General features: G+C 51.2%; 2 protein-coding genes across 14 annotated transcripts in view; both read right to left on the bottom strand.

Moving 5' to 3' along the window:
• Positions 1–6,922, bottom strand: part of MTHFSD (methenyltetrahydrofolate synthetase domain containing) — a 305,628-nt gene extending 298,706 nt beyond the window's left edge. Inside the window, exon 1 of the mRNA XM_082436932.1 lies at positions 6,919–6,922. The gene's annotated coding sequence lies outside the window, so the exon portion shown is untranslated. The remainder of the gene's footprint in view (positions 1–6,918) is intronic.
• The window catches only part of LOC309648402 (uncharacterized protein C16orf95 homolog), a 487,317-nt gene that overhangs the window by 216,836 nt on the left and 246,217 nt on the right, over positions 1–24,264 (bottom strand). For all 13 annotated transcript variants that reach the window (XM_082436948.1, XM_082436942.1, XM_082436947.1 and 10 more), the window contains one exon: positions 20,302–20,414. The gene's annotated coding sequence lies outside the window, so the exon portion shown is untranslated. The remainder of the gene's footprint in view (positions 1–20,301; positions 20,415–24,264) is intronic.

Below are 24,264 nucleotides of genomic sequence, written 5' to 3' on the forward strand. Positions count from 1 at the left end.
CCAATCCCTGAGCAATGGTGTGCCCACACTTCACCTGCTTCATCTCACTCGATTCACCCAACAGCATCGTCCACGAGGAAGTACCATTCCCATGTCAGAGAGGGAAACTGAAGCAACACTTCCCAGCTCAGAGGCTTTGCAACTGCTATTCCTTCTACCCAGAATTCTTTTCCATGTGATCATCACACAGTGGACCAGTGAGTCAGGCACGCGAAGCACGTAGAAGTCTGGATGCCCTAAGGCATCACCCTGGAGGAACCACGTAGGGAGAGAGACGCCCGAGGAGCTCCAGCTGCCCCAAGGCCCAGCTGTGTGAGTCCTCCCAGCCCAGCTCCTAGGAGAAAAGAAGCCTCTGAGATGAGCCCATCTACTGGCAGCTGTGTGAGACAGCCTGAGTGAGAACCTCCTGCCTGGGCCCAGGTAACCCCTGGACTGGTGAGCCACAGCTTTGGGATGGTTTGTTACGCAGCGACAGCTGACTGGAACAGACCTGCAAGGCTGAGCCCCATCATGCTTCCCGGGGAGAGGGCATCCAGTGCCGACAAACCGCTGGCAAGAGACTCATGTCCCAGCTGAGTCTCCCTTAGCAAGAGCCTTGAGGGACTCTGACTTGCCTTCTCAGCTGCATCTCAGGAAAGCGCCGAGTGCCAGGGCTGTGGGAAGGGTGATAACACTGAGGCGGGGGGCTGTGTGATTCTGCAGACGGTGACGATGTAGGGAGGGAGACAGCAGCCCATGTCTCTACCTGAATCCATAAAAGCTTCTAAGGAGGAAAACAAGGAAGCCACGCCTGAGTCCAGCGGGCGTCAGGAATTTTCACGTGCATTCCCCTTCTGTCCTCCCCGCCATCTCATGAGTTAGGTGTTATCACAACTCCCCTCTAGAGAGGAGACTCAGAGACCTAGAGTAAGGTGTCCAAGGGCACAGCCGTGACTACCAGAGCTCGGATTCAGACCAGGTTTGTCTGATTCCGCTTTTTCCGCCAATAACAAAACCACTTGGGAGGAAGGAGAGGGGAGAGGGTCCACACTGTGGAACCCACAAGCCAAAATAAACTACCCAAGTTAAACACAGTACAGCTTAGAATTCTGGGGTTTGCTCTCATTGGGTTCAATACTTGTTCTTCCACTGAACAATCTGGAAACATATGGCAAGCTTCAGGTGGCATAAATGAAGAGATTGGGTGGGTGGGCCATGGGAGCCAGGGGTCCAAGTGGTCCCCTGCAACAGAGAAAAGAGTTAGACCACAGACCTGGGCCCCATCCTTTCTGGTCATCCTGTTCTGTGAATTCAAATCTTGCTCCAAAGAGCAGGGCCAGTTAGTTGAAAGCTAGTGCAGGACCTGCTTTGTCCACGATGAGCCTTTCACACTCTCCATGCTAGTTCCTTAAAGGTGAGAATCGGGACCTCGTGGCTCCCTTAGAAAGAGCCCACGAGAGCTCTCGTCTTCCCTTTTATCCTCACTGCTATCGTCATCCTCATTGTGAAGATGTCAGAAACTCAGTTATTCAAGGAATCAGGTTAAATAAGAAAGTATGTACCTTTAAGAACCTCAAAGTTGGGGACCGAAGCAAAGTCACAGGCATCTCACTCTGAGCCTGCGGACTCACAGCTTAGGCACATGTATAACCCTTAGCCATTTTCAGAGACAGAGCTAATGCGTCAGCAGTGGCCTGGGACCTGTAATCCGAAGGGGTGGCTTATGGTCCTGGCTGCGCCCCCGCTTCCCTGAGCATGTCCCATGTCCCATGTCTCTGAGCCTGAGTTTCCTCTTCTGTGCAATGCAGCAACGAGATGGATGGGATGACGGTCCTTTCTAAATCCAGAGTTTGGCTGAACAAGCCAGAGAAGGCGACTGGAGGAGATATGTCCAGCCGCAGGGAGGCAAACAAAGCCATGAGGACACAGAGTTGCTGAGGGGGCAGCAGTCGAGACCCAGGTCTTGGGCAAGTTCACTATTTTCATGCTGGCGTGTGACCCTCAGCCGGCCACTTGACTGTCACAGGCCTGTTTCTCTCTCTGTCTGAACTGGGGTAACAGTGCCTACTCCCCAGGGGAGCTGTGAAGGTTAAGCAAGGTCATAGATCAGAAATGCTCAGCTCAGCACGGCACCGGGCCCGGAGGGAGCACCCGAAGCCTCGGCATGAGATGAGACAGCAAGCCTCGATCACCATTAAACCCAGGCGTCACAAGCCACTCCAAAACCTAGGGCCACAAAACAACGATTTTATTATGCGCCTGGATTCTGCAGGTCAGGAATTTGCTTAGAACACAGCAGAAACGGCTCTTCTTTGATGCACACCTTTGGGGGCCTCAGCTGGGAAGATTCAAATGGCTGAGGTGAGGTGAGGGAATGCGGATGTCCAAGGACTTGAATCTTCTGGAAGCTTCTTTAGTCACACACCTGGCAACTGGCCTGGGACAACTGGGAAGAGGAAGCCCGCTGGGACTGTTGATGGAATGTCAGCGTGTGGACTCCGTGCACGACTCGAGCTCCCTGACAGCATGGCAGCCTCAGGTCGGCTGGACTTTGTACACGGCCGTCAGGGCTCCAAGAGCAAATGTTTCCACAAACAAGGCGATGGTTGCACAGCCTTTGTTGGCCCACAGCCTTGGGAGACACGGAGCATCACTTCCACTGCATCCTGTTGCTCAGTCACCAGCCCACCCAGGTTCAAGGGGAAGGTCACGGGCCCACCTCTCCAAGGTGTGGTGTGCGCAGCTGTGTGTGCAACTGCCACACAGGGACATTCTGCATGGCCCAGTGGCCTCCATCTCACTCAGAAGAAAACCAGAGCCCTTACCAAGACCACCTGGTCTGCCCAGCCCAGCCCTGCCACCTGGGCCTCTCTCTGACTACACTCCCATGGCCCCCTCCACTCCGGCCATGCTAGCTGCCTGGCTGAGCACATGCTCCCCCAGGGCCCCGGCTTGCCCGTTCCTTCTCCCTCACTGACGTTTCTGCTCTAACTTCATCTTGCCGCCCTGTGTGGCTAAAAGAACATCCCATCTCTCTCCACCCCTTACTCAGGCTGTTGGTGTTCACAGAACTTACTGCTCCCCATGTTTCAGAACGTCTACCCACACATGCACTCAGCTACAGCTCCCCCGAGAACAGGACTTGATTCTGTACCCCCAACACCTGGAACAGGGCCTGGCCCTTAGCAGATGTGCAACCAATATTTGCTGAATGAATGAATGAACGGGTGACAGACCCAGTAGCTGATCTTGAGTTCCAAAGGAAAGGGCCCGGCCAGAGATAACGCCCGTCCCCGCCTCTGCACTGAGGGGCTTCCCGGACTAATGACACCAGCCTGCCTTCTCCCTCAGCTTCTCCTTCCCCAAGACTGTTTTGGGAAGGCCCACCAGGCCCAGCTGCAGAACGCGACTGAGATCAGGGTGTTTGTCTGCATTTGATGGAAGACCCTGCATCCAGGGATGCTAATCCCATGCTCTGATAAGAAGTCACAACTGGACACAAGGTGTGACAGGCAGACAAACTTTCCCCAGGCGAGGTGGGCATCTTTAAACACTTAACATACCATATATTCATTGTAAAACAAACAAACATAGACTATAGGAACACAGCTGAGAAACCGTTGCCGGGGGTGGGGGGAGCAGGCGAATTCTGCGGAATCCCAACACCCAGAAACAACACACATTTTTAACATGTTGGTGTGGTTCCCGATGTTTTGGGTGACAAACGCTTTTTGACCTTTGCACTGAATATATACACAGGGAAAAGCACACCCATTGTAAGTGTACAGTTCAGTGACTCTTTGCCAACCAAGCATGCGTGTGACAGCGTCCGCGGGGAGTTTAAACACAGAAGGTAGAGGTGGGGCTAGTCCCGCTCTGCTTTGGCCTCCATTCGCACAAACGTATTTTCGTCCTCGCACACATCCCGCCCCCCACCCAAGCCTGCTCCTGCACACGTCAGCCCACCTCCTTTCCAGGGCAGGCCGCCCACCCAGAAAGAGCTCAGGTGGCATCTCAGGGGCTCCCGCAGGCAGTCACGGTTTTCCACGGTGTGTAACACGAGTGTATCTCCCCCAGCTGGACTGGAGCCCCCAAGGGCAGGTCCGCCAGGCCAGCTCTGCTCCGCAGCCCCCAGCCCCTGGCCCCAGGTCCCACTCCAGAGCTTCAAGTCTCCTTCCGAGAGACTCAAGATAGCTAGCGCGGTTTCCTGAGGCCACAGGGGCCCTGGGACCACAGCTACCCCACCTCCCAGCTCCCCCACAGGCTCCAGGAGAAAACGGGAGCTGCCCCCAGCCCACTTCCTCCCACTGAGACTTCATGGCAGCCCAGCCAGCCAGGACGCAGGGAAGATACCAGCCCCTCAGCCCTGTAAAAAGCATTCTGTCAAAGAATTTGAAAAACGCGTCTCATATTCAGAGTTTGGAGAAGGAGCAGGGATGTAAAACACATCAGTCCCTCAGTGGCTGTCCAGAAGCCGGGGCATCGGCTCCTGACAGACAGTCAGAGAGCCCTCGGGGGCCTGGCAGCCAGGTGGAGAGAGGCTCCTGCCCAGCACTGCTTGCCCAGAGGGGAGGCCCACACGGCCTGGCGGGAACCAGGGACACACAGGGTGGAGAGGGGAGAGCCCGAGAGGAATGCGTCTGGGAACGCTGCTGACAGAGCACCTGGCCAGGTGGGGTGTCTACACGTGGGGCAGGGAGACGGAGAAGGAGGGGGCTTCCACACGGGCACACGGGGTTAGGGGGGCACCACCGACTCCTGGCTCTGGAAAGTCCATTGGCTGATTCCCCAGGGCCTTTGCACTCACCAGTCCTCAGCCTGGGACTTTCCCTATGTCTTACACTGTTTGTCTCATTTCGTTTTAGCCAATGCCACCTCCTCCAACAAGCCTCCTCCAGTAGCACACTCTAAAGACGTGCCCCCAACATTACAGCCATGTGTATGTGCACACACACGGGTCTGCATGGGCACTTGCACGCACAGCTGTGCACACACACAGGCATGTGTGCACACAGTCGCACACACACATACACACACACTCACGCACACCGCAACACAGCAAGGTGATTAGAAGACAGGGCTCTGAAACCACGCTGCCCTAGTTCAACTCCTGCCTCTGCTATGTGACCTTGGGTAGGTGACTTGACCTCTCTGTATCCCGGTTTCCCTGTAAGTGAAATGGTGGATGATACTACTGCCCACTTCCTAAGGCTATTGGGGGAATGTTAGAAGAGGTAACGGGTGTGCAGGACTTAGCCTGACTTTGCAGGGTTAGGACACAGCGAGGCAGCTGGCATGCTCACCCATCAGCACTATGTGAAGTTATTTTAGCTGCTTGTTTGCTAACTACTCATGCACCTTCCTCCTTGTAACGTAAGCTTCGTGGGGGCAGCCTGGGCTTCAGTGGAGGGAGACAAATAATAGTGGGAGAGACGAGACGCTGACGAGGGAGTCTTCCCAGCCCCCTCCCTGGGAGCCTGGTCATGCACAGACCGCACAGGCCACACGCAGAGAAGGCCACGGTGACTAGGGGCACAGCACCACCGTCGCGACATATGACGGGTACGAGCCATCGCCCGGGTGCCGAGCACTGTGCTAGGTCGAAATCTCATTTCATCCTTGAGACCAGCCTGTGAGTTGGGTCCTTTAACAATCATTTTTCAGAAAAGGGAAATGGAAAACCAGAGAGGGTAAGTAAGGTAGCCAAGGTCACACAGCTGTTAGCAGTAACGACTATTTAGAACTCAAAACATTTCACACTCATACTCCTGTGATGTGGGTGATAAAAAGTCTTTCCTTTTTTTCTGGCTACACTGGATATACATTTTCTCTTTGAATCTCACAATGAGCCTATCGGCAGGCCCTACTACGATCTTACTAGCAAGTTAACTGCGGCTTGGGGCAGTCGGGGACCTCCTCAGAGCCACCCAGAGTCACAGTGTGTGGCGGAGCCTGACTCAAACCCAGGCCTGACCCCAGGCTCTTGTGCACTCTGCTGTGATCTTCACTGTACCCTCCCCCACATAGACGGAGGCAATGGGGCTCAGGGAGGACAGAGGACACGCCCAAGCCCCCAGGGCGTCAGCACTGTGCAGTGAGGACCAACCCAGGGCCTGTTCCAGCGTCCATCCACCCTACCCAGCGCAGCGATGCTGGATCTTGGGATTCTGGCCCACGGTTTCATGGGACACCCGCCCGGATGGTCACAGTCACAGTTGGGAAGCAGATTCGTGGTCGCCTTCCCTTTCCCGATTCCTCCCAGTGGATTAACAAGGAGCAGGTCCCAGCCCTTCCCTCAGAGCCCCCGGCCCGCTCTGTCCCCAGGGGCCCCCATTGCCAAGGTGATCAGTGAGAATGACGGCAGTCAGCTGCTCACCCTGGCCCCAGGGAGACAACGCTGCTTCAGTGACATGCTTGGAACTTTCCCCACGGTCCTCGGCCGGAATCACCGGATGGCCAGGCCCCAGGAATCTGCCTGCTTGAAGGAATCAAATCCACCACTGCGCTGCCCACGCTCCGGACCCGGGGGGTCTCTTGGAATAAGGTTTACAGGCAACTTCTGGATTTGATTACAAGGAAATCTGCTCCCCATCTCAACCCCTCAACTCTCCCTGCCCTCCACTGCAGGAATGTGACGCTGGCTGATTTCTCAGCAACTCCCTCATTTCTCGCAGACACTAGGCTGGGAGCCAATATTCCACCTAGCTTGTGCACCTCATGGATTACAGGACAACTGAAAGAAACAGTCAGACTTCTGAGCATCTACTAGGTGAGGTACGAGTTTCCTAGGGCCGCTGCAAGAAACTGCCACAATAGAAATTTATTGTTTCCCAGTCCTGGAAGCCAGAAGTCTGATATCAGGGTGTGGGCAGGGCCAGGATCCCTCCAGAGGACCTTGGGAGGGTCCTTCCTGCCTCTTCCAGCTCCTGGGGCTCCAGACGCCCTTGGCTTGTGGCCGCTTCCCTCCAGCCTCTACCTCCGTCTTCACATGCCCTCTCCCTGCGTGTGTCTCTTCTGTGTCTCATATAAGAAACTCGTCACTGGATTCAGGGCCTGGCCAGGCAATCCAGGATGACCTCATCTCAAGATGCTTAGTTTAATCACACCTGCAAAGATGCCATTTCTAAATAAGGTCACATCCACAGGTTCTGAGGATGAGGACACGGATGTATCTTTTCTGGGGGGCGGGGGGCACCATTCATCCGGCTACAGTGAGTTTTCTCCTTTCTTCTGAGCAAGTGCACAAAGGCCCATCACCTCCCAGGGCTGTTCCTGGGAAGAACTGAGCTGGCAGGTGGCGGGGGGTGGGGAGGGGCATGCACTGTGGCCTCAGGTCTGCACCCTCAGGAGACCTTGGTCCTGCCACCATCCTCTGTGCTCAGAGAGCTGAGGATGCAGCATGAACCACAGCCAACCGAGGCCCGGCCTTCTCTGAGTTTACAGGCCGGTGGGGGAAACAGGCCGTAGACAAACATGAGAATAAATGGATAAATAAATACATAATGTGGTGATAAATACCACAAAGAAAAACACATCGGGGTGAGGCTAGAGAATGAAGGAACAAGAGTGCCTCTTTAGACACAGTGTTCACTGGAAGTCTTGATGATGACCAAGCTGCAGAGGTAAGAAGTAAGTCCTGAAAATGGCCGGGGGCTTTTGCAGGCAGAGGGCAGCGCCGTGCAAAGGCCCTGTGGTAGGACTGCACTTGGCAGAGCAGCAGGGAGGCCAAGGGGTCAGGGGGACGGTGAGGCAGGATCATACAGGGGCTGAGGAGCCCCAGGGAGGGTTTTGTAATTTTCCCTAACTGTGCACAGAAGCTGCCGGAATGTGTCCAGCAATAAGCGATAGAGTTGGATTTGCCTTCAAGGGGGTCACTCTGGATTGTGAGTGGACAGTAGAGTCCAAGGAGGAATAAGCAGGGAACTGAGGGAAGCCTCGGAGCAGGTGGGGGCGTGGCCTGTGAGTCAGCTTTGGGCAAAGCTCGAATCCTGCTTCTGGCCCTGGCACCTCATCTGTGCAATGAGAGGTTAAATGGGAGATCCCCACAGACCACACTCAGCCACTCGGGAATCACGCAGAATTGTACACCTATGTCCTTGTGCCCCGTAAGGAACAGGACAGCACAAACCGTCTCCACCTGAAACAACCAATCAACAGCCTCATCTCGGAGCATCTTATGGGAAGTTGGGCCAAGAACAGGGCTTTCCCACCTCAGCACCGTTGACATTTGGGGACGGATGAGTCTTTGTGGGGGACCGTCCTGTGCATTGTGGGGTGTTGAGCAGCACCTCTGGCCCCCACAGTAAATGCCAGTAGCACCCCCTCCCCCAGTTACAACAACCAACACTGTCTGCAGACATCGCCAGTGTCCGCTGTGGGGTGCAATCACCCATTAGAACCCCTGTCCTGGGGGATGGTCAGCACCGTCTGGCACAGCACAGGGCTCCTGGTCCCCCCCAGACCCAAGCTGGCCCTCAGACCTTGGTGGGGATAAGAGTGCTTTCCTGGTCTCCGGTGGGGCGAGAAGGAAGCCACTTGCCCAGAGCCTGGCACCCAGCAAACCCTGGGTGCTCCTAGATACCCCCGTCATCACCACTGGGTCCCAAGGGCCCATGCTCTCATCCTTGTCTGTGACCACCCAGCCCTGTGGCCCGGCGGGTAGCCTGCCCTCTGACGCACAGACTTCTCAGCCCTGAAGCAGGACCAGTGATAGAATGAGCTGGTGTGTGTGGACCAGCACCTCCTACCCTCGGTTCTCGACCCCAGAGGCCCCCCCGTGCCTCCCAGCTCTACGCCCGACGCCCCCTCCGTGTCTGCAGCTACTCTCTCGGGACCCTCCACACCCCTTCCATGTCCAGCAGCCGTGGATAGTGGGTGCAAAGGAGGGTGGCAAGAGGACTGTGTTTGGGCCGTGTGACCAGCTGCAAACCAGGACGGGTTCCCGGAACACCCGCTACCTTGGTGGGTGACGGGCTTTGATGGTCTGCCAGGAATGATAGCCAGGCCCTGTTTGCTTCCCTTATCTGAGTGTTTTGCACCAATATTACCTCCTGGCCCCTGTGTCCCCTTATGGTGGTTATCAGCAGGCGGCCACGGCATCCGCTGCGAGGTGAAGCCCGCAGTGACCTTTCCCACGCCCACCTGTCTGCCCCGAAGATCGAGGCCCTTCCCTTCACCTGGACCTTCCAGAGGGTCACCCCCCAAAAGACCTGTCTTCTGTCAGAATTTATCTCTGTCCCGGGAGTGCTCTAGAACCCCATCATCTCCAAGAAAGAGCCCCAGGGATGTGAACGTTTACGAGTGAGGAGGAAGCTCGGCTGTTTTCTGTTTCCAATAAGCCAGCACATTCGAACCACCTGGTGTGTGAGTGTCCTGGGGCGGCCATAACAAAGGACCACAAGCCGGGTGTCTTAAACAATGTCCTCTCCCACAGTCTGGAGGCCCGCAGTTCGAGATCAGGGTGTCATGTCAGCAGGGCTGATTTCTTCTGGGGTCTGTGAGGAGGCCCAGCTCTGGGTGGTTTGCTGGCGATCTTTGGGCTCCATGGTTTGTAACTGCATCACTCTTATCTCTGCCTTCATCCTCACATGGCTGTGAGTGTCTCTGTGTCAAAATGTCCCTTTTATAAGGACACCAGTCACAAGATTAGGCCCACTCTAATCTTAACTCAGTCTTAACTTGACCTTCATCTGCTGATGACAACCCTTTTTCCAGTAAGGTTGCATTCACAGGTACTGGGGGGGGCAGGACTTCAACATCATTTGGGGGGACACAATTCCACCCCTAATTTAAAATAATACATCAAAAGTCCTGTCCCACCCCGATCAAGTAAAGCAGGGTGTGTAAGGGGAGGCTGGGTGATTCCAATGTGGAACACGTGAACTGCTGCCCTAGCCCATGAGATGTGGGGAAACTGAGGCTCCAAAGCAGGAGTGAGATGCCCATGGTCACCTGCTGGCACAGGCAGCTTGCAACTAAGCTCTACTCCTCCTAGTTCGTGCCACGTCCTCGGCAACAGGCTTTCTTTGCAAAGCCGGGTCGGGGACCACTGCTCTCAAGCCTGCACGGTGGAAGACAAGCACCCACGGCTGAGCTCAGAGCTGAGCTCCGTGTACCAGTTTTCCAAACTAGTATTCTGTGTTCTTTGGGTTTTAGCCTCACAACCTTAAATGGGGCGTGGGAGTATGGTCTAAGATTCAGAGAGGCAAATTCACTTACTCAATGTCGCACAGCCTAGTAGGGGTAGGGGGATGGGGAAGTATTCAAACCCAGGCCTGTCCAACTCCACAGACGCACAAGTTCCCCAGCTGATACTGCCCAGGAAAGTCAAGGCTGCTGGTGCTGGTCTGTTGCAGACAGTGATGGGACACACTTGACCAAGTGATGGGCATCTTCCTGTGGTCGATTCAAGAATAGCTCAGAATGAGACAGACCCATGCTCTAGTCCCAGCTCTGCCACTTTCTAGCTGGGTGGCCTGGGGCAAGTCACTTAACCTCTCTGTGCCTCAGTTCCTTCATCTGTAAAAGAGGCATGAGAGCAGCACCTATCGCTTACGGTTGCTGGGGAATTAAACACACTAATATGAACAACACGCTTCTCCTGGTGCCTTGAGACACATCAGCTCTATCATTTCCGAGGGCAGCTCGCGGCTGCACAGAGCTGGGCCCAGTTGTCCCACAGCTGCTCTCCCCATATTTATGTTTCTGATCAGTTCCTGGCCCGTCCCCACTCGCACCCCCCATGGACCCATGACATCTCACTCCAAGGCCTGTCAGAGCTACTATTAAGGTGATAAATCTCCCGCCAGCCCTTGCCTGCCCTCCCTCCACTCTGCACAGAGACTGTGCTGTTATAAATGTGTCCGGCCTGTGAAACCTAACCCACCGTGCCCTGTGAAGGGGGCGGCATCTGCACCCACTGGCACTTTATCTGATTGGAAGCCAATGCCTGTGCCGCCCCCCAACCACAGGCTCCAGGGGACGGTCTTGCCAAGAGGGGCTTTGCTGCTGATTCTAATCTGGGCGCACCACCAGGGTGGTCAAGATTCCACAGAGGAGGGCCAGGTGCAAGCTACGGCAACCATAGGCGTTAGCACAGTGGGAGACGAAGAGGTGAGTGAGCCCCCAGCCTGTGCTCTGGGATCTGTCTTGCCGTGTGTTGTGAGCAATGATAACATTCTCATCTGTTCTTTTGTAAAAGGAACTTACTGGCTTATATAACAGAACAGCCCAAGAGTAGTTTAAGGGTTTCAGGCATGGCTTGCTCCAGGATTTAAACAATGTCTCCAGAAACTGACCTTGTCTCCATTTCCAGACTGCACCACAGGTTCTAGGGACTTGATGTGATGTCTTTTTTCAGGGGGAGGGCCATTTCTCCACATATTACATGCACACATACACGGTGCAAAAAAATGCCTTGCCACTGGCACGAACAACAAAAATGGTTACTGTTGCTAAGGACAAAAACTAATATTTGATTTTGACCCTCCGGTTTATGAAGCCCTGTGCCTGGAAACTTTATTTAACAAATAGGTACTATTTATGAAGTACTTACTATATGTGATCTACTTTGAAGCTCTTACCTGCTTTCCAAGGTAGGGGCTACAAACCCATTTTACTTATGAGGAAAACTAAGAGAGTATTTAAGTTGGCCAAAGGCAGAGTATAGATTAAGCTGGATGTCATCTGACTCTAGAGCCTGTGTCCTTTTCAGTACGTCCTCCCGTTTCCCTTGTCTGAAAATCCATCATTGGAAGATGAATTAATTTCAATGCTATGCATTAATAAACCTGAGAACTCACGACATGCTGCACTGGGTTAGTACTTTCCTACGCTCACTGACTCAACAAATATTAAGGCATCTTTCCATGCAGCCAGACACGATGGTCATGTAGAGAAGGAAAGGCATTTTTCTCTGCCCTCAAGAAGCTTAGAATCTGATGATAAAATATGACTGCTGCAACCCACGTACTCCACATGAAAATTCTACAAGCAGGCATAATATTGATTGCTCTGTTGGTGATGAGGACACTGAGGGTCAAAGAGGCCCCCAACCCAAGTCAGTGAACAGCAGAGCCAGGGTTTACCAGCCCTATATCTTGTCCCCCTTCAATGGTTGGTATCTGTGTTCTTTTGTTGAAATGCTGTGAATTTTTTTAATATGAACTTGGGAAAGTTAATTAACCTCTCTGAACCTCCTTTTTTTTTCTATAAAAAAGGATGTATCTGTTAGGAAGCCATTACAAGTGATAGAAAAACCAACCTCGAAATGCCCTAAGAAAAGCAAAGAATTAATTGGTTCACATAACTGAACAACGCTGGGGTACAGCCACTTCACATACACCTGGACCCCTGCGGAAACAATGTCAGCACGAATGCGGTTTTCTCTCTCCATTTGTCAGCACCTCAATTTTGCATCCATGCTCAGGCCTGTTCCAGCCTCACAGGGTGGCCACATCTGTCCAGATTCTAGTCCAGCAGGAGAGAGGAAGTGCCCTCCTTCAGCCTACGCTCCCTGCATGGTCTCCAGGCATCTTCCAGCTGGGCTGCCCCAGTCATTCATCCGCCCTTGAACCAAGCAGGCTGGATGGGGTGAAATGACCGGCTGAGCCTGGGTGAGTCTAAAACTCAGGGATGTTATCCAAAGAAGGAGAGGTGGATGCAGGGACGTACATACATAACAAGCACCCACACAGAAGGGCTCAATGCTCTCTGCTCTGAACGCGCACTGAAATCACTTGGGGCAGTCTGCAAACATGCCAGTGCCTCCTGGGCCCTGCGTAAGATTAGGTACATCAGAACCTTCGGAAGGGGACCAGATGCTGTGCTTTATCAGCTCCCCTGCTGACACTGCTGGGTAGCGAGAATGAGAACAACAGCTCACATACTCGACTGAGTTTTATTTTAAAGAACAGTGTCTTAGTCTGCTTGGGCTGCTGCAACAAAACACCAGAGACCGGTGGTTTAAACAACAGACATTTATCTTTTTACGATTCTAGAGCCCAGGAAGGCCACTATCAGGGTGGCAGCATGGGCAGGTTCTGTGAGAGCCCTTCTCCTGGCACGTGGATGGCCGCCTTCTCCCTGTGTCTCTTCCTCTTCTTACAAGGACACTAATCCCATCAAGAGAGCCCTGCCCTCATGACCTCTCTAATTCTAATTCCTTCCCAAAGGCCCCATCTCCAAGCACCACCACGTTGGAGGTAAGGGCTTCAACATATGAATCTGGGGAGGGGGACAGAATTCAGTCTATAGCGAATGGGGTGGCACCATATTGTTAATATAAACCCACGAATGATGCTAAGATAAGGTATGAGAAATGAATATTCTTCTACTTAATAAAGTAAACGTCACGATGATGATGATGCAGGGGTAACAGGCATGGAATCTAAACGTGCATCGAGAGGCCTTCTCCATTAAATGGACTCACTCAGATGTCCGCTGAGGGGCCCAGTAAGCGACTGACCCCACTGCAAACTGTTTTTCCACTCGGTATTAACAGAGAAGAGGGCCAGACATGGTAAATTACTTGGAGCCTTAAGATGACCCAGTTGGAGTCCCCCTGTGTGAGCCCACCGGCTGCCTGGTGACTGACGGGTAGACACGTGGTACAATCCATCACGAGGGCCTGACTCGGGAAAGACAGATCAGTGGTGGAGCTAAAACAGATGTCGGGTGGGAGGGGCGCTGAAGGAGACTGGAGAGCCAGCCTGGGGGCCCAGCCGAGTGGCAGCGCAAGGCATTGGGACACCATCTGCCTGACGGCTCATCAGAGGTGGTTCTTCTCGATGGCCCCAATCTCAGGTGTTGCTCTCTTTAGAATAAGCGATTAAATACTTAAATATTATTGTGACATCAAGATAGCTATAATGAACAAACGCCAAATTTTCAGAAAAATTAAAAATATACTTTTTCATTATCAGTATATTTGGGGTCAATTACTGTCATTTTGCTGCAGGGTCCAATGTTATTCATACTTGAGGGAGCCTTAGTGACATCACTTGTACATCCTATGTGGGGACCATCACCATAAAGAAGACCTCAGCCAAAACACCGAAAAAAATATTAGCACAATATTCACACCGTGTTAAGAAATACATCTAACATCTTGCCAATGGTCTCTGCCCCAAAATGACTGAAATTTAAAGCAAATTTTGACTTTCTGGTCACATTAAAAATTCCTTGATGTTGTGTTCGATATGTGTTTCCTACTGAAATTTCAGTGTTTCTCTAAAGAGTTTTGATTAAGGGTACTGCACAGTCCTGGAACCAGTTCCCAGGCTCGAGACTTACACTAACTGCCTGCTCTGTGGGAGACATGTACATCCCACAGAATTCCAGAATGCCCAAGCTTGAAAACATTCCTGGAGAAGACTTGCACCGGAAGTTTTCCAACAGTGATCTCTAGACTGGATGCTTTGAAATCGCCTGCGGAACTCACACTCTTATGGACGCATGATCAGTCCCACTCCTCCCGAGCTGCAGGGCTTTCTGACTCAGTAGAGATGGAGTATGTGGGGCCCAGCCATTTGCACTTTTCAAACGCTCTCTGAGGGATTGGGATGGACATCCAGGGACATAACCCTGAGCCTGGTTCAACTTCCTCATCTTAGAGACAGGGAGTGCGCGCGTCCATGAAGGGGGAGCCGACGGTCTGGGTCCACTCGGTAAGGAGAAGAGCCTCAAGGACTGCGGAACCCCAGTAGGGCCCTTGGCGCCCACTCTGCCCAGAGCTTCACCAAGACAACGCCAGTGGGAGAAACCCCGTCTCAAAAAAAAATTCGGCCAAGTCCTAAGACTGGTCTCTGTGGATGTGACCTTATTTGAAAATAGGGCTTTTGCAGATGTAATTAGGAAAAATGAAGTCAAGCTGGATTAGGATGACCCCTAAATCCATTATGACAGGTGTCCTTATAAGAAGAAGGAGATCTGAGACACACACAGAGGGGAGTCGTGGTGACAGAGGCAGAGATGGAGTGAAGTGGCCCCAAACCAAGGGCCACCTGGGGCTGGGAGAGGCAGGAAGCATCCTCCCTTAGAGCTTCCAGTGGGAGCACCGCCCTGTGACACCTTGATTTCAGACTTCCGGCCTCCAGGGCTGTGGGGCAATAATCGTCTGTTGCTTTAAGCCCCCCAGTTTGTGTCTTTGCTACAGCAGCCCCAGGACATTGACAGACCAACTAACTGCAGGGTCACCGGCACGACTTGCCTCACCCAGCTCCGAGCAGAAGGGAAGTGCCAACCTGGTGGCTGCAGCTTTAGCGCAGCTGCCTCCACAGAAACTTCTGTGATATATGCCCTTCCTCCAAACACACAAAGCTGGGTGCTTCCCGTCGTAAGCAGAGATGACGGTATGGGAGGCCTCTGACCAGCCGAGCCGGGGGTAATGTGCATGGGAGGCCTGGGCAGGCACAGAATACTCCTCCCAAGCGCAGGCCTCTGTGCCAACCTTCCCATCCCCGCAGTAGCCCCGTCGCTGAGCTGGGACGCACTTCCTCTGCCGTGGGGGGTGGGCGGGGCAAGAGAAGTCCCATCCAGTCCCGCAGGACGTCGGCAGCGTTCCATCCGCTCCCAGCGCCATGTGTCTGCTGAGTGACGAGCCAGGCCCAAGTCCCCATCAAGCGGAGGAGGCAACTTGGCGCAATGGTCAGGGGCGTGTCAGGGCCGCCCCACTGCGCTGGAACGCGACCTCTGCCGCTGACCAGGGGAGAGCTTGGGGAAGTTACTTAACTCCTCGGAGCCAAACCTCCTCATCTTCAAAAGGGGGAAAAATCGCATTTATCCCTAACGGACGGCGTTGGGAATAAGAGCCACAGTCCTAGCACAGGAGGCGTGCGTGGTGAATACGGCCGTTACCGCCGGCTTGATTCTGGCTCTGGCTGTCAGCAGCCACATCCCAGCTGTCGGGCAGCCCCTGGGCAGCTTGCACTGAGGACAGAAGGCCTTTGGAAGCCCAGCGGAAGCAGGAAGCAGGCGAAAACGAGAGGCCTCTGAAGGGGGCCCTGGGCATGTGCCGGGCTGGAAGCAGCTCCGTGTGGACAAGCACAGCCAAGGAGGCGGGAACACCTGGAGCAACATCTGCTTCTGAAGACGGAGGTGGCGGGCGGGCAGGGAGCCGAGGTCCAGGAGCTCCGCAGGGGCAGGTCCTGCTCACAGTGCCCACCACCGCTTTCTCCACCCATTCGTGTCCTGCCCCTGAGAACCTCCAGGGGCTCCCTAGCGCCCCCAGGGTCAGTCCGAGTCCCGCTCAGTGCTCTCGGGTCTGGCCTCCGCTCACCTCGCCAGCTTCATCTTCGCCAGCCAGGCCCACCTGCTTGAGGTCCTCTTGGTGACCAGTGTCCCGTGTGCAGGCTGGTGGTCACTCTTTCCTGGAGCCCTCCTAAGACTCTTCCACACCTGCCGGCCTTTGGCTCGGCCTCCGGGGCTCAGTTCTGATGCCCCTGCCCCTCCTCTGTGTGCTCAGGGCCCACCCTATCTCCTCGGCAGCCCCAGGGCTCAGCTCAGTGCCAGGCACATGGCAGGTGCTCAGTGAATGAATGGAATAGGCAGATTTGATTGGACTTGACAACAAGTAACTTTGAGTATCTACTGTGTGCCAGGCTGTTCTAAGTCCTGAGCTCTCAGGCTCTCATTCTGGCTGGATGCATTCAGTAAACAGGGAGATAACTGAAATATGTTCTACAGAGTGCTAAGTGCTAAGAATATTAAAGAGCAGACGCATGGCCAGTTAAAATGCACAAACAAAACCCCGAACTGCCAAAGCAAACTTGAGAAAGAAGAACAGAGCTGGAGATATCACTTTCCCTGACTTCAAACTAACAAAGCTACAGTAATCAAAACAACATGGTACTGGTACAAAAACAGACACACAGATCTATGGAACAGAACAGAAGGCCCAGTAGTGAACCCACACTTATATGTTCAATTAATTTATGACAAAGGAGGCAGGAATATACAATGGGGAAAAGACAGCCTCTTCAATAAATGCTGCTGGAAAAACTGGACAGCTACATGTGAAAGAATCAAACTGGACTACTTTCTTAACCGTATATAAAAATAAACTCAAAATGGATTAAAGACGTAACTGTAAGACCTGAAACCATAAAACTCCTAGAAGAAAATGGGCAGTAAGCTCTTTGACACTGGTCTTAGCAATATTTTTTTGGATCTGTCTCCTCAGGCAAGGGCAACAAGAGCAAAAATAAGCAAGTGGGATCACATTAAACTAAAAAGCTTTTACACAGCAAAGGAAACCATCAACAAAATGAAAAGGCCACTGACTGAATGGGAGAAGATATTTACAAATGATATGTCTGATAAAGGATTAATATCCAAAATATATAAAGAACTCATCCAAACAGTATCAAACAACCAAAAAATCCAATTTGAAAAATAGGCAAAGGAACTTAACAGGCATTTTTCCAAAGAAGACGTACCAATGGCCAACAGGCACATGAAAAGATGTTCAACATCACTAATCATCAGGGAAATGCAAATCAAAACCACAATCAGATAACATCTCACACCTGTCAGAATGGCTATTATCAAAAAGATAAGAGGGCTTCCCTTGTGGCGTAGTGGTTAAGAATCCGCCTGCCAATACAGGAGACACGGGTTCAAGCCCTGGTCCGGGAAGATCCCACGTGCCATGGAGCAACTAATCCCATGCACCACAACTACTGAGCCTGCGCTCTAGAGCCCATGAGCCACAACTACTGAAGCCTGCATGCCCTAGAGCATGTGCTCCGCAACAAGAGAAGACACCGCAATGAGAAGCCTGTGCACTGCAACGAAGAGTAGCCCCCACTCGCCGCAACTAGAGGAAGCCCGCGCGCATCAATGAAGACCCAACGCAGCCAAAAATAAATAAGTAAATTTATATGTATATATAAAAAAGACAAGAAACAATAAGTGTTGGTGAGGATGTAGAGAAAAGGGAACCCCTGTGCACTGTTGGTGGGAGTGTAACTTGGTGCAGCCACTATGGAAAACAGTGGAGGCTTCTCAAAAAACTAAAAATAGAACTACCATATAATCCAACAATTCCACTTCTGGGTATTTATCTGAAGAATATGAAAACACTAATTCAAAAAGATATACGCACACCAATGTTCATTTTAGCATTCTTTATAATAGCCAAGTTATGGAAACAACCTAAGTATCCATTGACAGATGAATGGATAAAGAAGAGGTGATATAGACAGATAGATATAAAGAGAGAGACATAGGAATAGTATGCGACCATAAAAAAGAATGAAATCTTGCCTTTTGCAACGACATGGATGAACCTGGAGGGTACTGTGCTAGGTGAAATAAGTCAGATAGAGAAAGGCAAATACTGGATGTTTTCACTTATATGTGAAAACTAAAAAGTAAAACAAATGAGCAAATATAACAAAATAGAAACAGACTCACAGATACAGAGAACAAACCAGTGGTTGCCAGATGGGAGGGGAGTAGGGGGATGAGCGAAAAAGGTGAAGGGAACTAAGAGGTACAAACTACCAGTTATAAAATAGGTAAGTCACAGGGATGTAATGTACAGGACAGGGGATATAGTCAAAAATACTGTAATAACTTTATATGGTGTGTAATGTATAAAAATATTGAATCACTACAGTGTACACTTGAAACTAATATAATATTTTAAGTCAACAATACTTCAACTTAAAAAGAAAAACTGAGGAGGAACATATGAAATTGGGGGGTCACTAGAGTTTAAAATTCTAGAGTGGACTGAGAAGGGCTTTCTGAGAAGGTGATCTTTGAGTATAAACCTAAAGCAGTGAGGAAGTGAGCCATGTCGATGAATGGGTGGGAGAAAGGAAGGATGGATGGATGGATGATGGGTGGATGGAAGGCAGGAAGGAAGGGAGGGAGGAAGGGAGCGAGGGAGGGAGGGAGGAAGGATGATGGATGGATGATAGATGGATGAGTGAATGAATGAATGAACACATGAACAGCCCTATGATACATAGAGACAATTTTTCTCCATCACTATTGCTGTTCTTTTTTCACGTCTGGCTATCTGCACCCCACCTGTCCTTCAATGTCAGAGTTGGAAGCCTCTTATAGCTAGACTGCATCCATATTTTCTTACACAGGTTCTTTAGAGTCTGTACCCCCAATTCAGGTGGACTCTACAACAGCCTTCCCTGGTGTGAAATCAAGCAAGAGAGCTTTAAGGCTCACTTGTGAAAAAGTTACCTGCAAAACTAATCTTTCTACAATGAATTCCATTTTGTCTTGTTTATTTTTATCAGTTTAAATATTAACTCTTTTGTGAGGGAGAAAGGAGATAGTTTCAGGGTATTAAAATTCAAGAGCACTGAAAACATTAAGCAGATCAGTTCACGCCATGCTCTACTATGTTCACGCCATGTTCTGGTGCTAATCTGAAGTCTTACAGGGACAGTCTTCCCGAATAAATGCCAAAAAAAAAAAAAAAAAAGGGATGACAGATCTTGGCTTGCTTCCAGTGGTTCAGGAACTTTTCCTTAATCATAAGCAAAATTTCTTTATTTGGGGATCTGAGGAGAATATCAAAAGGAGCCATTGCAGGAAGCCTCACGATGTGTGGTTTATCTCGTTATCTGCTCACGTGAAGCTGCCCAGGGTCACACAGCTACTGGGTCGCTGAGCCAAAATTTGATCCCGGGTGTGCTAAAAATATTTTTTTCTCCTACAGAAGGGCCGTGTCCTTAGAGAGTGACCCCCTTCATGAGAGGAAGTTGTGAGTTTAAGATACAGATCAAGGCTTTCAGAGCAAGAGTGACCCGGCTCTCCCTTTAAGTGGGGCCAGCGTGTCTGTCCCAGCATATCGAGATGGTTAAAAGTTCAGCCCCAGAGTCCGGGATCTGACTGCCTGAGATGGAGCCCAGCTCCTCGACTTACGAGAGCGAACCCAGGCCACGGCTTTCACCCTCTTGTGCCTTGGGGTCCTCGTGTGTAAACAACACCCGATAACACATGAAACCCATCTCAAGGTTGGCAGGAGGATTCAGAGCAGTAAGACGTTCTAGTGACGCAGAGCTCGTGTGCCCTGTGCCAGCACTACTTCTCCTGGGTGCCCCCCCTGCCAGACTCGGCCCGTGTGTCCACCAAACCTGCCCCAGCTAGACCGCCCCCCACCCCCGCGTCCAGGGAAGAGGCAGCAGGTCAGTCCTGTGATGCTCATGTAATGGAGACCCTACAGCAACAAGGAGCAAAGCGTCACTGCAGGAGACAACACAGCCTCCATGGACACCGTGAGAGGGACAAGCCCAGCACAGCGCAGGCACTGTTGGGTGGCCACTAGCACTGTGCCCCAACAGCGAGACTCACCTCTGGCGCTGGGAGTCGGGGAGCATCTGTCTGGCGGGGTGGGGGCCTAGGCGTGGACAGTGAGCTCCTTCTGGATCACGGTGCGCTCAGGGTGTGAAAATTTATGTACAAATCTAGATGTAAAGATACGTAGATATTAGAGTTACAGATATGTACATACAACTTCAATAAAAGTTTAAAGAATAACACCTGTAACATCCTCACTCAGTACAGTGCCTTTTCCCCAGGGAGCCCTCAGGACCCACGTAGAGAAGCATCTCGCACGCAAGCACAAGTGTTGTATTCCGTCTCCTCTAAGACTCCGGAGGTGGGGTCTGCTGTTACGTTCCTCGTCCACTCCAGGTGGACAGTCACTGAGGAACCGAGCAGTCAGCACAAGGGACGAGCCGTCCCCTCTATGTGGCTTCATGCCGTGGTTTTCATTCCCACGCTCGGGGTGAGGCAAGTGTGACCGTGGGTGGTGGGCAGGCTAGAGGGATCTAGAGCTGAGATGGCCCGGTCGGTGTGTCCACCCTGGGCTGCGGCAGCAGCACGGCCTGAGGAAGACCCTTCTCAAGGTCCAGCGGAGCTAGAGGCATAGACAGAAACGGCACAGACGACCCACTCCAGGGAGAAGGAGCAGGTTAGACTAGGGAGGCCAGGCAGGCAGAGAAATGCCTCCGATTGTTAGGTGACTCTAAAAGCATGAGGCTGCGACAGGAGCCATCCAGAAGCCCAGGAGATGGAGAGCAAGAAGCAGGCGTGCAGAGGTGAGACAGGGCAAAGCTGTGGGGTTGTAAGGTGTGGGCTGGGACACGAGCAGAGGATGCTTGGGGGGCCTTTAGGTAGCAAAACTGCTCTCAGCTAGAGTTGAGGGGCCCAGGCTCTGCCCCCCGACCTCCACCCTGCCCTTCTCATACCCCTTTATGGGATCTCTGGGGTCCATGGAGCAGTTTGTGAAGCTCTGGGAAACAGAACTGCTGGGAGGGTTAAATTTATGTGTCCACTTGGCTGGGTCACGGTACTGAGATATTTGGTCAAACACCAGTCCGGAAAAATTTGGAAAATTTAAATGTGATTCATACTGAAATCTGTAGACTTTGAGTAGAGCAGATTGCCCTCCATAATGGGGGTGGGCCTCACCCAATCAGTTGAAGGCCTGAATAGAACAAAAGACTCACTTCCCCAGAGCAAGAGGGACTTCTGCCAGCAGACGGCCTGCAGACTTGAGCTACAGCACTGGCTTTTCTCTGGGCCTTCAGCATGCTGGCCCACCCTGCCGACTGTGGACTTACCCACCCCCCACAACCACATGAGCCAATTTCTTAAAATAAGTAAGTAGATAGACATATATATACGTATGGGATATATATATATATTCAAGACAGAGAGACAGGTGGGTCACATGGCCACAATTTCCTGCTACTGGACGCAGCCAGCCACTCACTCACTACCCAGGGACAACTTGCTTGCTGATGGGACCTCAGGACCTAACAGTGCTTGGCACATAGTAGGTGCTCAATAAACAAGTGTCGACAGATGGATGGCGATTCCCTTCCAGGTCTGAACACCTTCAGGGGGAGGTTTCTGTGCTTCCCCAGAGCTCTTGCACGTGTGGCCCCTGTGGTTAGCTGACGTGTTTTGGCTTGGTGTTGTTTCCTTACTTGAGAGTTCATCTGGGTGATTTGTGTCTTTGAGATGCACTATAAATATACATATTTGTGACAACCAGGTGATTTAATATTATAAGGATCACAGGAAGAAGCCTAACACTGTTCCTGGCACCTAGAAGTGATTTTTTTTTTTAAAGGTATTTCCCTTGGAAGTTTCATGGAATAAAACGTTAGTTAAGCAATTGATAAAGGCCCCCAAATAAGTCCTTTAAAATATAGTACCCTCTATGATGCAACAACACAGATGATTCTCGCAGGCCTTCTGCTGAGCGAAGAAGCCAACACAAAAGAAAACGCTCAGTACGGCCCCATCACGGGCAATTCAAGAACCAACAAGACTAGTCCAGTGTGGAGGTTCCTTAAAAAACAGAAAATAGAGAATCCACCAATCCCACTCCTGGGCATATATCCAGAAAAGATGAAAACCCTAATTCGAAAAGATACACGCACCCCAATGTTCATAGCAGCACTATTTACAATACCCAAGACATGGAAGCAACCTCAGTGTCCATCGACAGATGAATGGATAAAGAAGATGTGGTACACATATATACAATGGAATATTACTCAGCCATAAAAAAGAATGAAATAATGCCACTTGCAGTAACATGGATGGACCTAGAGATTATCATACTAAATGAAGTAAACCAGACAGAGAAAGACAAATGTTATATGGTATCACTCATATGTGGAATCTTTAAAAAAAAAAGATACAGGGGCTTCCCTGGTGGTGCAGTGATTAAGAATCCGCCTGCCAATGCAGGGGACACGGGTTCAAGCCCTGGTCCAGGAAGATCCCACATGCCTCGGAGCACCTAAGCCTGTGCGCCACAACTACTGAGCCTGTGCTCTAGAGCCCGTGAGCCACAACTACTGAAGTCCGCGTGCCTAGAGCCCGTGCTCCGCAACAAGAGAAGCCACCTCAATGAGAGGCCCATGCACCTCAACGAAGAGTAGCCCCTGCTCGACGCAACTAGAGAAAAACCCACGCACAGCAACGAAGACCCAATGCAGCCAAAAGTAAATAAAATAAAATAAGTAAATTTATAAAAAAAAGATACAAATGACCTTATTTCTAAAACAGAAATAGATCTACACACATAGGAAATAAACTTACAGTTACCAAAGGGGAAAGGGGTAGGGGAGGAAAAATTAGGAGGTTGGGATTAACATATACACATTACTATATATAAAATAGATAACCAACAAGAACCTACTGTATAGCACAGAGAACTATACTCAATATTTTGTAATAACCTATAAGGGAAAAGAATCTGAAAATATGTGTGTGTGTGTGTGTATAACTGAATCACTGTGCTGCACACCAGAAACAACACAACATTGTAAATCAACTATACTCCAATAAAATATATATTGGAGAGAGAGAGAGAGGAGAACCAACAAGGCTAGTCCAGGGTGTGGAATCAGACAGAAGTTTCCTCACTGTGGAGGGGGGTGATATTGGCTGGAACGGGCAGGAGGGCGCCTGCTGGAGGCTGAAACTGTTCTGGACACTGGTCTGGTCAGTGGTTATGTGGTATGCACCTGCCAAGGAAAAATGCACTGAGGGGTACACTTAAACGTGTTCCCCTTACTGAATACGCGTCTACCCCAATAAAAAGTAAAACGGCTCTATCCTAGAATGCATACTGCAGGACAATGGACTTCAACGATGTTTATAATTTTTAATAGGAAACTCATTTACATGGCCCCGAATTTAAAAGATCTACATTCAGAAGCTTTACCCCATCCTTATTTCCACCCCCCTCACTCGCTCCCTACATGGCCTGCCAGGTTCCAAATGCCTCCAGTGTGTGTTGATCCCGCATGTTCTACAGAAATGTTTCCATCTGACCAATAACAACAAGTAAGAATTATTAAGAGCTTGCACACACCTGACATCATAAACGCCGCTTATAAACATTCTGTTTTTTAATCCTCCTTTTATTGGTAGGGAGATTGAGGCACAGAGATAGTATGGAATTTGCTCCAGGCAAATGGAGCTGGTGGGGGCAGAGGCGGGGTCTGGGCCCGCGGGTGAGCCACGCCCTCACCCCTGGGTCGTACGGTGCTGGACGTACGGCCGAGGACCCTGACCACAAATGCTAGTCGTGAATTATCTGGAGACAGACCCATGGGGGTACTGCTGGGAAGCAAAATCCATCTCTTTTACAACTGTCCTCCTGACGTGTTTATAGATCCACGTATCCAGGGGAGGGGGGAGGGGGAGAGGCAGCTCAAAGCGTTCGGGGCCAACCGCCCCCACCCCCGCCTCTGTGTAACCAGGGCAGGAAAGTGAGGGAAACCATCC

This window comes from Balaenoptera physalus (genome assembly GCF_965194825.1).
Source record: "Balaenoptera physalus genome assembly, chromosome: 19".
NCBI lineage: Eukaryota > Metazoa > Chordata > Mammalia > Artiodactyla > Balaenopteridae > Balaenoptera > Balaenoptera physalus.